Here is a 15,492-nt window from a genome sequence, read left to right as displayed (position 1 = left end):
TCGCTCCTGGACCTTTAGGGCAACAATTGCCTGGAGCCCAACACTGGGATGAAGCACAAGACCGCTACAAGTGAGAGTGAAAATACAGCGACGCAGAACCTGGGACGATTGAGAGGCCTCTGAAAATTCCCACTGGTAAGTCCTCAGGCACTTGGTTCAGTTCAGTCACTCAGTCATGTCCGACTCTTTGCGACCCCATGAATCGCAGCGCACCAGGCCTCCCTGTCCATCACCATCTCCCGGAGTTCACTCAGACTCACGTCCATCGAGTCACTGATGCCATCCAGCCATCTCATCCTCGGGCGTCCCCTTCTCCTCCTGCCCCCAATCCCTCCCAGCATCAGAGTCTTTTCCAATGAGTCAGCTCTTTGCATGAGGTGGCCAAAGTACTGGAGTTTCAGCTTTAGCATCAGTCCTTCGAGAGAAATCCCAGGGCTGATCTCCTTCAGAATGGACTGGTTGGATCTCCTTGCAGTCCAAGGGACTCTCAAGAGTCTTCTCCAACACCACAGTTCAAAAGCATCAATTCTTCAGCGCTCAGCCTTCTTCACAGTCCAACTCTCACATCCGTACATGACCACAGGAAAACCATAGCCTTGACTAGACGGACCTTAGTCAGCAAAGTAATGTCTCTGCTCTTAAATATACTATCTAGGTTAGTCATAACTTTTCTTCCAAGGAGTAAGCGTCTTTTAATTTCATGGCTGCAGTCACCATCTGCAGTGATTTTGGAGCCCCCCAAAATAAAGTCTGACACTGTTTCCACTGTTTCCCCATCTATTTCCTATGAAGTGATGGGACCGGATGCCATGATCTTTGTTTTCTGAATGTTGAGCTTTAAGCCAACTTTTTCGCTCTCCTCTTTCACTTTCATCAAGAGACTTTTTAGTTCCTCTTCACTTTCTGCCATAAGGATGGTGTCATCTACATATCTGAGGTTATTGATATTTCTCCCAGCAATCTTGATTCCAGCTTGTGTTTCTTCCAGCCCAGCATTCCTCATGATGTACTCTGCATAGAAGTTAAATAAGCAGGGTGACAATATACAGCCTTGACATACTCCTTTTCCTATTTGGAACCAGTCTGTTGTTCCATGTCCAGTTCTAACTGTTGCTTCCTGACCTGCATACAGATTTCTCAAGAGGCAGGTCAAGTGGTCTGGTATTCCCATCTCTCTCAGAATTTTCCACAGTTTATTGTGATCCACACAGTCAAAGGCTTTGGCATAGTCAATAAAGCAGAAATAGATGTTTTTCTGGAACTCTCTTGCTTTTTCCATGATCCAGCGGATGTTGGCAATTTGATCTCTGGTTCCTCTGCCTTTTACCCAGGGTTAAAATGGGAAATGTTGAGAGTGCAGAACACTATCGTCCATATATTTGTTTATTAAGACAGCTCTTGAAAGCGGGAGGGGCTTCTATTAGTGAAGGGCAATTATTAGAATTTGTTACAAAGTGAAGTCGCTCAGTCATGTCCGACTCTTTGTGACCCCATGGACTATAGCCTACTAGGCTCCTCAGTCCATGGAATTTTCCAGACAAGAGTACTGGAATGGGTTGCCACTTCCTTCTCCAAGAATTGTTACAAGCAGTGGATAAATATTGCTGCTGGTTCCCGCCAATAGGGACCTTAGATTTAGAAGTCTGGGGAAAGGTTGGAGCCGAGTTAAAGAAAGAACATGCAAAAGGAACTCCGCTCCCCATTTCTGTTTGGAGTACATGGGCATTAACTCAGTCAGTACTGGGACCTTTGCAGACTTCTGATTCTTTTGATGAAAGCGATGATCACTCTTGAAAAAACCTCAAAATCAATATAGTGAGGCCAGTCACCAAATTATGTTCAATCAAGGTTATATACCAAGATTGGGACTGGGTAAAAATCAAAAGGGAAGAATTTATCCTTTGCTCAAGATTTCAAACCGCCCCCTTTTTCACCAGTGGCCACTGGTCCTATTAATCTTCCTCCACCCACCTATACTTCTTAATCGGAAAACTGATCAACCTGTGCGGATAGAGCAGTGGCCTCTAAAACAAGGAAAATTGGAGGCTTTACATAAATTACTTCAGTTCAGTCGCTCAGTTGTGTCTGACTCTTTGCGACCCCATGAATCGCAGCACGCCAGGCCTCCCTGTCCATCACCATCTCCCGGAGTTCACTCAGACTCACATCCATCGAGTCCGTGATGCCATCCAGCCATCTCATCCTCTGGCGTCCCCTTCTCCTCCTGCCCCCAATCCCTCCCAGCATCAGAGTCTTTTTCAATGAGTCAGCTCTTCGCATGAGGGGACCAAAGTACTGGAGTTTCAGCTTTAGCATCAGTCCTTCCAAAGGAATCCCAGGGCTGATCTCCTTCAGAATGGACTGGTTGGATCTCCTTGCAGTCCAAGGGACTCTCAAGAGTCATCTCCAACACCACAGTTCAAAAGCATCAATTCTTCAGCGCTCAGCCTTCTTCACAGTCCAACTCTCACATCCATGTGTGACTACTGGAAAAACCATAGCCTTGACTAGACGGACCTTAGTCAGCAAAGTAATGTCTCTGCTTTTGAATATACTATCTAGGTTGGTCATAACTTTTCTTCCAAGGAGTAAGCGTCTTTTAATTTCATGGCTGCAGTCACCATCTGCAGTGATTTTGGAGCCCCCCAAAATAAAGTCTGACACTGTTTCCACTGTTTCACCATCTATTTCCCATGAAGTGATGGGACCAGATGCCATGATCTTCGTTTTCTGAATGTTGAGCTTTAAGCCAACTTTTTCACTCTCCACTTTCACTTTCATCAAGAGGCTTTTTAGTTCCTCTTCACTTTCTACCAAAAGGGTGGTGTCATCTTCATATCTGAGGTTATTGAGATTTCTCCCGGCAATCTTGATTCCAGCTTGTGCTTCTTCCAGCCCAGCGTTTCTCATGATGTACTCTGCATAGAAGTTAAATAAGCAGGGTGACAATATACAGCCTTGACATACTCCTTTCCTGATTTAGAACCAGTCTGTTGTTCCATGTCCAGTTCTAATTGTTGCTTCCTGACTTGCGTATAGATTTCTCAAGAGGCAGGTCAGGTGGTCTGGTATTCCCATCTCTCTCAGAATTTTCCACAGTTTATTGTGATCCACACAGTCAAAGGCTTTGGCATAGTCAATAAAGCAGAAATAGATGTTTTTCTGGAACTCTCTTGCTTTTTCCATGACCCAGTGGATGTTGGCAATTTGATCTCTCGTTCCTTTGCCTTTTCTAAAACCAGCTTGAACATCAGGGAGTTCACGGTTCACGTATTGCTGAAGCCTGGCTTGGAGAATTTTGAGCATTACTTTACTAACATGTGAGATGAGTGCAATTGTGTGGTAGTTTGAGCATTCTTTGGCATTGCCTTTCTTTGGGATTGGAATGAAAACGGACCTTTTCCAGTCCTGTGGCCACTGCTGGGTTTTCCAAATTTGCTGGCATATTGAGTGCAGCACTTTCACAGCATCATCTTTCAGGATTTGAAATAGCTCTACTGGAATTCCATCACTTCCACTAGCTTTGTTCGTAGTGATGCTTTCTAAGGCCCACTTGACTTTACATTCCAGGATGTCTGGCTCTAGATGAGTGATCACACCATCATGATTATCTGGGTCATGAAGATCTTTTTTGTACAGTTCGTCTGTGTATTCTTGCCACCTCTTCTTAATATCTTCTGCTTCTGTTAGGTCCTTACCATTTCTGTCCTTTACTGTGCTCATCTTTGCATGAAATGTTCCCTTGGTATCTCTAATTTTCTTGAAGAGACCTCTAGTCTTTCCCATTCTGTTGTTTTCCTCTATTTCTTTGCATTGATCGCTAAAGAAGGCTTTCTCATCTCTTCTTGCTATTGTTTGGAACTCTGCATTCAGATGCTTATATCTTTCCCTTTCTCCTTTGCTTTTCACTTCTCTTCCTTTCACAGCTATTTGTAAGGCCTCCCCAGACAGCCATTTTGCTTTTTTGCATTTCTTTTCCATGGGGATGGTCTTGATCCCTGTCTCCTGTATAATGTCACGAACCTCATTCCATAGTTCATCAGGCACTCTATCTATCAGATCTAGGCCCTTAAATCTATTTCTCACTTCCACTGTATAATCATAAGGGATTTGATTTAGGTCATACCTGAATGGTCTAGTGGTTTTCCCTACTTTCTTCAATTTAAGTCTGAATTTGGCAATAAGGAGTTCATGATCTGAGCCACAGTCAGCTCCTGGTCTTGTTTTTGTTGACTGTATAGAGCTTCTCCATCTTTGGCTGCAAAGAATATAATCAGTCTGATCTTGGTGTTGACCATCTGGTGATGTCCATGTGTAGAGTCTTCTCTTGTGTTGTTGGAAGAGGGTGTTTGCTATGACCAGTGCATTTTCTTGGCAAAACTGTATTAGTCTTTGCCCTGCTTCATTCTGCATTCCAAGGCCAAATTTGCCTGTTAGTCCAGGTGTTTCTTGACCTCCTACTTTTGCATTCCAGTCCCCTATAATGAAAAGGACATCTTTTTTGGGTGTTAGTTCTAAAAGGTCTTATAGGTCTTCATAGAACCGTTCAATTTCAGCTTCTTCAGTGTTACTGGCTGGGGCATAGACTTGGATTACCGTGATATTGAATGATTTGCCTTGGAAATGAACAGAGATCATTCTGTCGTTTTTGAGACTGCATCCAAGTACTGCATTTTGGACTCTTTTGTTGACCATGATGGCTACTCCATTTCTTCTGAGGGATTCCTGCCTGCAGTAGTAGATATAATGGTCATCTGAGTTAAATTCACCCATTCCACCCATAAAGTACTTAATGAACAGCTTAGCAAGGGACATGTTATTGAGTCCTTTAGCCCTTGGAATTCTCCAATGTTTATTATACAAGAGGAATCTGGTAAATGGAAAATGCTGATTGACTTGAGAGCTGTTAATGCTATTATTGCTGCTTTAATGGGTGCTTTACAACCTGATCTACCTAATCTTAATATGATCCCAAGAAACTGGCATTTGTTTGTTATTGATCTCAAAGGTTTTTTTTTTTTTTTTTTTACTATTCCTTTATACCCTGATGATCAGCCCAGATTTGACTTTTCAGTTCTTTCCCTTAATTTAAAGGAGCCACATAAAAGACTTCCATGGACTGTATTACCTGTAGATATGCTTAACAGTCCCACTATTTGTCAAAATTTTGTAGCCAAGGCTTTACACCCAGTGTGACAGCAATTCTCTCATGCATACATCATTCATGTATGTTCGCCAGTCTATAAAGTGCTAATATACAAGACAGTCCATGGTTGCTTAAAAAAAAGTAAGATGTGTGTTTTCAATAAAAAGATATAAGGAATGGAATTACATTCTATTAAGGAAAAAGGAAGTACTTCTGAACTTACAGGTGGCTGTTCTCTGAATGGGCAAACAGAGTGATGGACACAGAAGTGTACAAAAGGGTTGCGTCAAGTGGAAGAGAGCTTTGTGTGTGATACAAGTTTCTTAAGACATTAAACTGCCTGTGAAATCTTTTATTGTTACTTTGACTAAGTGAATAACTATTATTTCACAATGAATATAAGCTAGGACCAATCTGGAATTTAATTTTCTCTTCCTGTTTAAAAAAGAAAAAACACAAAGTCTTCATGGAATATGGCTTTTGATAACAGACTATGTACATTTCTTTGTCTTTAAGTGATTCATACTTGCTTTTAAAATCTTTTGTTACTTTGATAAAATGAATGAGATTTATTTCACAATGATCTATGGAAACTATGGCACACATAGACAAAGCTCATCCTGCTTCTACAAAAGTAACCCCTCATCAGAAAATTTAAAATGAATAAAAAAATGGCTATAACCCAAACAGTCAGAGCTATGGGAAGTCCAAGACGGCCGCTTGGCTTTTCCTGGCTCCCTGACAAACCTCACTTTTATTTGATAGGATAAAGCCTTTCCTGGCTGTAGGGCTAATATTTCACAATGAAAAAAATATGGTTAAAATACATTTTCTGCGATCTCCAGTGATTGGGACACCCATTTTGCTAGACAGGTCATACAGACATTGACAAAAAACTTCACAAACTTCTTGGAGACTATTGTTTTTACTGATGTCCTCGGTCATCAGGCAAGGACCACAAAACAAAGGGATTGGTTACCTGAGATTGAACAGACTGCTAAATATGACTACAATTTTCATGACTTTTGTCTGACATATTACTGGCTTCTAATCTTTGTTTTCAAATATAAAAAAGCTCTTCTCCTCAAGTCAGTGATGGTTTAAAACAATTTAGTGATTTCTACCTGTGGATAAAATTAAAACATTTTTCTGTTCTCTCTGCCTTGTCCCTCCAGAAATTAGAAACATCTGGGTTCTGAACAGCCTCATCAAGGTTAAAAAAAAAACAACAACACTGTCTCCAGACATATACAAAAATCTCAAGAGTATACTGGGGAGCTCGAAAAGAAATATCCACCCAACTGATGTCAGGCCTATGATTCTAATGTTTCACTGAATCTTAAGTTCTAGTTTTGTTAATTAAGATCTGTGTTTACTAAGACTCCTTAGATAATTCCTTATGGTTACATTACATTGCTAAGAGGCTTCATTAAGTTAAATTAAAAAGGTCCTTCATTAAAAAGGACACTCTAAGTTTGTTTCTAAAACTTATCTCAGTAACCAGTCTTTAAATAAAGATCGGATGCTCCAGAATCTATACCCAGGAAATTAACAAGCTATAGTCATTTAACAAACTAAGTCACACGACTTAGAGATGTCACTGGGCTATACCTAACAAAAGTTCTTGACTTAAATTCTTACTTATGATTTTACTATGACTGCTAACTACATTGTTTTCTACATTGCCTGTTTCAAGACATGTTGTCCCTCACATTATCAAATGTGTGACTTCGCCACAGACATAATGATGGTGTACAGTTTCATATAAAATCCATAGTTATAATGGATGAGCTCATATATCTCCTTTTGGTAAACTCTCTTATGTACATATGACTATTGATACATTCTCTCAATTTATATGGGCCCCTGCTCACTCCAGTGAGCCTACAAAACATATACAAAGACATTTATACGCTTGTTTTGCTGTTATAAAACTACCAAAAACTATAAAAACTGATAATGGCCCCGCTTATACCAGTAGAACATTCCAACAGTTTCTTAAAATTTGATCTATAAAACATTCTACTGACATTCCCTGTAACCCACAAAGACAGGCCACAATGGAGAAGGCCAATCAACCACTTAAACACGCAGTACAAGCACAAGAGGGAAATGCCATGGGACAATAAACAGTCCTGAATAAAGCCGTATCTACTCTCGATTTTTTAATATTTCAACACAAACTATGGAAACTACAGCTGAGGGACATTTTCAGGCTACATCCACAAATACAACTAAGCCTGTGATTTGGTGGCAAGATCCACTAACAAACGCTTGGTCACCGGGAAAGGTAATTGCATGGGAAAGAGGGTTTGTTTGTATCTCCCCAGGAGAAGGTCCAGAACCTGTGTGGAGTCCAGCTCGTAGAGTAAAGCAGCAGAAACAACCCGTGGCTGCAGCCCACTTCATCGTGGTCATGTTTGCCCTGGTAACCGTCGCAGGAGGTGCACCCCTGGTTTCGGCAGAAGCAAAGAATTATACTTATTGGGCATATATACCTAACCCCCCATTACTAAAACCCATTGATTGGGGGGATTCTATGATCCCCATTTATGTTAATGGCTCTTCCTGGAGACCAGGACCTGAAGACACACGCCTTCCTCTTGTTTAAAAAGAGGAAGGGACTCCTGTCAGTGTTATTTATAGGTATGAATCCTGGCCAATTTGTGTAGGACCAGCTACAGGATGTCTTAAATTATCTATGCAAGCCTGGCTGTCCACTAATTCTTTGAATCATAACTATACTAAGGTTTAAGGTTCAGCTACATCTCTCTCTAGTCTGAGCTTTGCTTATGACAACTCAGAACCCAATAATGACACCAAATCAGACAGACCTTTACGCGAGCATCGCAAGCTGTGGACTGAAAAACAAGATCGTATTCAGTGAATAATTGCCGCGGGACTGAGGGAGTAATTTTGATTAATGGTTCCTATGGAATTGTATGGGACTGGTCCCCCAAGGGGTATGCAGTCTCGAATTGCTCTCATCAAAATCAGTCCTGCAATCCACGCAAAAGGCTGTGTTGGCTGGTGCATAAAGTCTTTGACCATACGAATATCACCACTCATTCAGACCATCCAATTATATGGCATGGTAGTGGCGTGTCACCCCCCTTCCCACAACTGGATCAAGGCAGAGGGCAAGGGGAGATTTGGAAATTGGCTTTAAGTCTTAGAAAATTCCAAATTTGGGATGGACATTATTCCGATAAAACTAATCAGTCATTGACATTTAATACCAGTACAAATGGGACATTTTCTATTCAGGCTTGTGTGAGAGATCCTGTGTGCTCTTAAAAGGAATAATTTCTATCAATGAAAGTGTACAAGAACTTTCTTGCCAGGATTACAAATTATATACTTGCTTAAATTCTTCACTTTATAATCCTAATCACTCATTCGTTACATTAAGAAGGAGATTGGGAATATGGCTTCTAATAAATCAAACCAGACCTTGGGAAGGCTCCCCTGAAGTACATGCTCTTTTAACGGTTATAAAGAAAGTACTGCAACGTTCCGAAAGGTTTATTGGCCTCCTCACAAGAGCGGTTGTGGGAATTATTGCTACAGCCACGACCACAGCAGTAGCCGAGGTGGCTCCACATCAAACTATACAAACGACTACGTTTGTACACTGAAGTGGAAGTGAAGTTGCTCAGTCGTGTCTGACTCTTTGCGACCCCATGGACTGTAGCCTACCACACTCCTGCGATTTTCCATGGGATTTTTCAGGCAAGAGTACTGGAGTGGGTTGCCATTTCCTTCTCCAGGGGATCTTCCCGACCCAGGGATCTAACCCGGGCCTCCCGCATCGTAGGCAGACGCTTTACCATCTGAGCCACCAGGGAAGTGGAGAAGGCGATGGCACCCACTCCAGTATTTTGCCTGGAGAATCCCATGGATGGAGGAGCCTGGTGGGCTACAGTCCACGGGGTCGCAAAGAGTCAGACACGACTGAGCGACTTCACTTTCCCTTTCCGTTTGTACGCTAGCGGCACCAAAATGCACGCTCTGCCGGGGGAAGTCAACCCGACATAGACTGGGAAATTAATGGATGATTGACTAACTTAGAAAATGCAGTTCCCCTGCTAGGGGAGGAAATATAAAATTTAAAATTACAAATTCATCTTAAGTGTGATTGGAATATTTCTTCATTTATATCACACCTCATAGATATAATCAAAGTGCATATACTTGAGATAAATTATCTAAACATTTGAGAGGACATGTTCGTAATAATCTATCCTTAGAAATTTCCCAATTATAGGCTACTATTTCTAATATGGAGAATGTCCACTTACAGTTACTCCCAGAAACTGATTTATTTAAAGCAATTGAGGAAAGCTTACATAAACTTAACCCCATGATGTGGATTAAAGCTTTAGGAGGAGGATCGCTTGGGACTATAATATCAGGATGTATGGTTTTAACTGTTTTGTGTCTAGTCCTTAGATATATGAGAGAAACGATCCGAGAACTGATAAAGAAAGAAGTTGCTCGGACAGCGTATCTACTCCTGCAAAAGCAAAAAGGGGGAGATGTGGGAATTTCTAATCATGTACTTTCACAGCTTTGAGAAATTTCATAGAAATAGCACCTGGAAGCACATCATATATCAAGAAACTGTGTTGATGATTTATCAACAATGATGAAAACCATTTTTCATGTTTTTTCTTAGAATAATTGCCTTGTTACAGACCTCAAGGCCAGGCCCAGAAGGGAGTATGACTGGGATCACGAAAGCATGGACCTTGGAACACCAGGTCGGAGTTAAGCATGAACGCTCTCTACACACTTGCTGATTGTTCCTGACACTTTCCCAGAAGGGAACGGCTTGGGGTAAAAACAAGATCTGGACTATGTCAGTGTAGTGTCTTGGGAAAGAGAGTTTTGTAGTCTGCAGTCAGGAATAAAAGCTGGACACAGAGTGGACTCTGCACCTCGGTCCCGTAGAAGCTGCAGGTCCCCTGACCCATTGCACCAGATTTCGTGTCCTGTTTTCATTCTCGTCACTCGCTCCCGGACCTTTAGGGCAACATACTACTACTTTGAGAGATAAACTTAACAAGAAAGTTAAAGATATATGGCCCAAAGATCAATAGAAGTAGGGAAGCTGCTGCGGGGCTAACCAGGAGAACCGGGTCCAGACATCGGTTCGTGACATTAGTGTTTCTCTAGGTGTGAGAAGATGCAAGAATTTGGACTCACGAAAATCTTTACCTGAAAACACCTGACTATCTGAAGGCTTGTTTTTCCGGGTTTTTCCCAGAGCACAGAGTGCCTTAGTTTTTGTCTCCACCCTGGACTCCTTTCATTCTTGCCTGGAGAATCCCAGGGACAGGGGAGCCTGGTGGGCTGCCGTCTATGCGGTCGCACAGAGCCGGACACGACTGAAGTGACTTAGCAGCCGCAGTGAACTCCTTTCAAGGGGGTGTTGAAGGTCAGCATCTTGCAGTGGTCATGATTTAATCTTTGCAGAGGCAGCTGGCAAGGGCCAACATCCAGCCCACAGGGCCCCTTCATAGCCACATATTTGACCATGTTCTGGGGGCATTTCATGGTCATTATGTCCTATGGTGCTGGAAAGGCTCATTCCCAGGTCTAACAAAGATTCCCTTGACAGGCCACTCAATGTGTTGTCACTAGACCAGGCCTTGTAAGCAGCAAAGGTCTCTGGACAATACCTGTCTTACTAGCCTCTTGGTCCAGGAAAGTATTTCGTCTTGTTGCTTCTTCCCATATCTAGAGTTATATTATTACAATTATTGATCTCATATGGAACTGCATATCAGCATTTTATCACAAGCTCAGTTACACATTTGGTAACATAAGAAATAATCTTCTGAAACAAGCTACATAGACGATAATACAGCTAGCAGTTATTAGTAAGGTCATAAGCAAAAATTCAAGTCAAGAACTTTCATTGGTATAACCCAGGTCATCTGACTCAGTTAAATGATTATAGCCAAGTGTTAATCTCCTGGTTGTACATCATGGAGCATCTGACCTTTATCCAAAGATTGGTTACTGAGATAAGCTTTAGAAACAATCTTAGAGTGTCCTTTTTAAAAGCTCAATTAAACTTTTTAGCAATGTAACGTAACAAGCAACTAGCTCAGAAGTGAGTCTTAGTAAGCACAGACCTTAATTAACGAAACTAGAACTTAATATTCAGTGAAACATAATTTTTTTTTTTTTGAGAACTCATCATGAGGGCATAAACACTGTAGCCAGGGAAGGCTTTCAGTTCAGTCGCTCAGTCGTGTCCGACTCTCTGCGACCCCATGGACTGCAGCCCACCAGGCCTCCCTGTCCATCACCAACTCCCGGAGTTCACTCAAACTCATGTCCACTGGGTCAGTGACGCCATCCAACCATCTCATCCTCTGTCATCCCCTTCTCCTCCCTCCTTCAATCTTTCCCAACATCAGGGTCTTTTCAAATGAGTCAGCTCTTTGCATCAGGTGGCCAAAGTATCGGAGCTTAAGCTTCAACATCAGTCCTTGCAATGAACACCCAGGACTGATTTCCTTTAGAATGGACTGGTTGGATCTCCTTGCAGTCCAAGGGACTCTCAAGAGTCTTCTCCAACACCACAGTTCAAAAGCATTAATTCTTCAGTGCTCAGCTTTCTTCACAGTCCAAGTCTCACATCCATACATGACTACTGGAAAAACCATAGCCTTGACTAGATGGACCTCTGTTGGCAAAGTAATGTCTCTGCTCTTTAACATGCTGTCTACGTTGGTCATAACTTTACTTCCAATGAGCAAGCGTCTTTTAATTTCATGGCTGCAGTCACCATCTGCAGTGATTTTGGAGCCCCCCAAAATAAAGTCTGACACTGTTTCCACCGTTTCCCCAACTATTTCCCATGAAGTGATGGGACCAGATGCCATGATCTTCATTTTCTGCATGTTGAGCTTTAAGCCAACTTTTTCACTTTCCTCTTTCACTTTCATCAAGAGGCTCTTTAGTTCTTTGCTTTCTGCCATAAGGGTGGTGTCATCTGCATATCTGAGGTTATTGATATTTCTCCCAGCAATCTTGATTCCAGCTTGTGCTTCCTCCAGCCCAGCGTTTCTCATGATGTACTCTGCATAGAAGTTAAATAAGCAGGGTGACAATATACAGCCTTGACGTCCTCCTTTTCCTGTTTGGAACCAGTCTGTTGTTCCATGTCCAGTTCTAACTGTTGCTTCCTGACCTGCATACAGATTTCTCAAGAGGCAAGTTAGGTGGTCTGATATTCCCATCTCTTTCAGAATTTTCCAGAGTTTATTGTGATCCTACCCATCAAATAAAAATGAGGTCTGTCAGGGAGCTGGGAAAAGCCAAGTGGCCATCTTGGATTTCCCATAGCCCTGGCTCTTTGATTTTCAGCTGTTGTTTATCCATTTTTAATTTCCTGTTTTAGGAGCAGGCTATTGCCATGTTTTAAGGACATCAGAATAGCAAAAGTCTTACCATGAAGGGTTATTTTTTGTAGAAGCAGAATGAGCTTTGTCTACATGTATCATAATCTTGAAACTGAAAGTGAAAATGGCTCAGTTGTGTCCAACTCTTTGCAACCCCATGGACTATACAGTCCATGGAATTCTCCAGGCCAGAATACCGGAGTGGGTAGCCTTTCCCTTCTCCAGGGGATCTTCCTAACCCAGGGATCGAACCCAGGTCTCCCACACTGCAGGCAGATTCTTCACCAGCTGAGCCAGAACGTGTCCGACTTTTTGCGACCCCATGGTCTGTAGCGCGCCAGGCTCCTCTGTCCATGGGGTTCTCCAGGCAAGAATACTGGAGTGGGTTGCCATTCGCTTCTCCAGGGGATCTTCCCAACCCAGGAATCGAACCCTGGTCTCCCACACTGCAGATAGATTCTTTACCGTCTGACTACCAGGAAGGCCCACATCATAATCTTAAGTATTGTTTAGTTATTTTACCAAAGTAACAAAAAGATTTTTAAAACAAATATAAATCACTTAAAGGCAAAGAAATTAATAACCTGTTATTGAAAGCTGCATTCTAAGAAAATTTTGTTCTCTAAACAGAGAGAGACCAAATTCTAGTCTGGTACCAGCTTACTGTTAATAACAAACTTTGTTTATCTGTTTAATCTTAGGAAGTCTCTTCCATAAATCTTGAAGAACTAGCAGTATTCCTCTAAAGGCACAAGAGTGAAACCATGAAAGGCACGTTTAAAAACTGATTCTATTGTAATTGACAAAGAAACCTGGTCACTGTTGTGATATGTACTCTTCAATATGATAACTAGGATTATAATTGACCATATTTTTTCAGGGCATATCAGATCTATATGAATTTCACACAGTTTTAAGGTATCTATTTAGTAACATCAACCATACAGTATAACCCAAAAAGAGTTATCACCCCTTCAGTAGTACTTCCCATGTAATTTAACATGTCCAATGAACCCAGGTGGCTTAATAGCCCTTTGGAATGTCTCAGGGGCCCTCTGAAGCATCCCAAAGTTAGCCAGACGTCAAGTTATTTAGGAAGTTTTGTCGATAAATATCAAAAGGGTTTATAACACTCCTCAGGTAGGATGATATAAGTCAGTGTGAAATAATAGTTATTTACTTAGCCAAAGGTAACAAAAGATTTCAAAGGTAAATACAGAACAGATCAATTAAGAGGTAAAGAAACTTAAATCTATTATGAAAAGCAGTTCACCATCTGCAGAAAGTATGTCCTCTTAACAGAGAGGAAGGCCAAATTCAAGTTTTGCGCCAGCTTACTTTAAACTCATTTAGGTAAACTTAATTAAATTTATTTTAAACTTAGTCGGCCCTAACCACGCACAAAAAAATTTTTTTCAGGGTCCCTTTCCATAAACCTTCTAATCACTTTTTGTAACAGCCACCTGTACGTCAGACCTACTTTCTTTTCCTCTTCATAAAATGTAATTTTATTTTTATACCTTTTTTTAATTAAAAACACACATCCTACTTCTTTATTAGATTAGCAAACAAACATTAATACTAGATATTTAATATTGAATATTTCCAAATGTATGTGAATCTGAAATTTATTTAGGTTAATTTCTCTTGTATTTAGAATTGTTTGATTTGTAAGCAATTACTTTCCTTTGGAGAAGGCAATGGCACCCCACTCCAGAACTCTTGCCTGGAAAATCCCATGGACAGAGGAGCCTGGTGGGCTGCAGTCCATGGGGTCACTAAGAGTCTGGTAAGACTGAGCAACTTCACGTTCACTTTTCATTTTCATGCATTGGAGAAGGAAATGGCAACCCACTCCAGTGTTCTTGCCTGGAGAACCCCAGGGATGGCGGAGCCTGGTGGGCTGCCGTCTATGGGGTCGCACAGAGTCGGACACGACTGAAGCAACTTAGCAGCAGCAGCACTTTCCTTTAGGCCAATTAAATTAGAACTCATTTACAACTTCAACAATATTATCAGAAAAAAACAAGACATACACATACACATACATAAATCCAGACAGACAGACTGACAGATATCTTATAGTTTTCAGTTTGAGATTTAAAATATCTCTTTGACCCCTTTTTTGTCTTTGCTTGAAGTTCTAATTTGCCCAAGGCTGAAGTCTCAGGCAAAGTTGGCTGTGTATTTCAAGGACATGGAAAGGGTTAACTTTAAGCTTTTTCCTAGGCAGGCCTTTTGTTTTTAATTTCCTAGGCAGGCTAGTTGTTTTTAACTGTATATGCAAAAAGAATTGTTTTCGTAGTTTCCAAAAGAAAAATTTCTCTCACTCCATTCAATCAGCAATCACGCACTCACAATCATTCAGAGGCTATCACAATGCCTCCCTTTCCCCAAGGCCCCAGGTTTCCTTTACTGTTGCTCCCTTCTTGGGAGTCGCAAGGAGTTATCATTCACGATGCCTCCCTTCCCCTGAGTCCCCAGTTCTCCCTATCTGATGCTCCCTTCCTGGGAGCCCAAGGAGGTGATCAGCCTCCTCTTCTACCTGTTGGGGTGGGACCTGACTGGGGACTGGCCCCAGGGCCTTAACTGACCCTGTGGCCACTCCTGGTGAGTTGGTCCGTCCCTCCAGTGAGTCCAGTTGGTGCTCGGTCATCCAGAGAGTCAGAACACGGGTCCGAAAGAGAACCCAGAATACCATCAGGTGGCGTGCCTCCTCATTCGTCTCAGGGTTCCTTCACTCCAGCCTGGCCAAGCCACCAGTTTGGCAGCTCAAGAGGCCGGCATGGTTGGAATCTCTCTGGGGCCTCCAGAAATGTTGCAGAAGCCAGTACTCGAGAAACAAAGCCCCACACTCAGAAAGTTGAAGAACTCAGGTTTATTATGCCAGTGGGCCCAGAGGAGTTAACACTCCAAGCTCTGAGCCCC

At 41.9% G+C, this 15,492-nt stretch overlaps 1 long non-coding RNA gene across 1 annotated transcript in view; it reads left to right on the top strand.

Moving 5' to 3' along the window:
• The window catches only part of LOC121817842 (uncharacterized), a 32,587-nt gene extending 22,456 nt beyond the window's left edge, over window positions 1-10,131 (top strand). Inside the window, exons 3-4 of the long non-coding RNA XR_006057908.2 lie at window positions 19-135; window positions 9,825-10,131. This is a non-coding gene — a long non-coding RNA (uncharacterized LOC121817842). The remainder of the gene's footprint in view (window positions 1-18; window positions 136-9,824) is intronic.
• Window positions 10,132-15,492: the final 5,361 nt, after the last annotated feature.

The sequence above is a fragment of the Ovis aries genome, chromosome 24, assembly GCF_016772045.2.
Source record: "Ovis aries strain OAR_USU_Benz2616 breed Rambouillet chromosome 24, ARS-UI_Ramb_v3.0, whole genome shotgun sequence".
In the NCBI taxonomy this organism is placed as follows: Eukaryota; Metazoa; Chordata; class Mammalia; order Artiodactyla; family Bovidae; genus Ovis; species Ovis aries.
The sequence above is the reverse complement of the archived record's forward strand: the minus strand, read 5'-3'. Positions and strand labels throughout refer to the sequence as shown.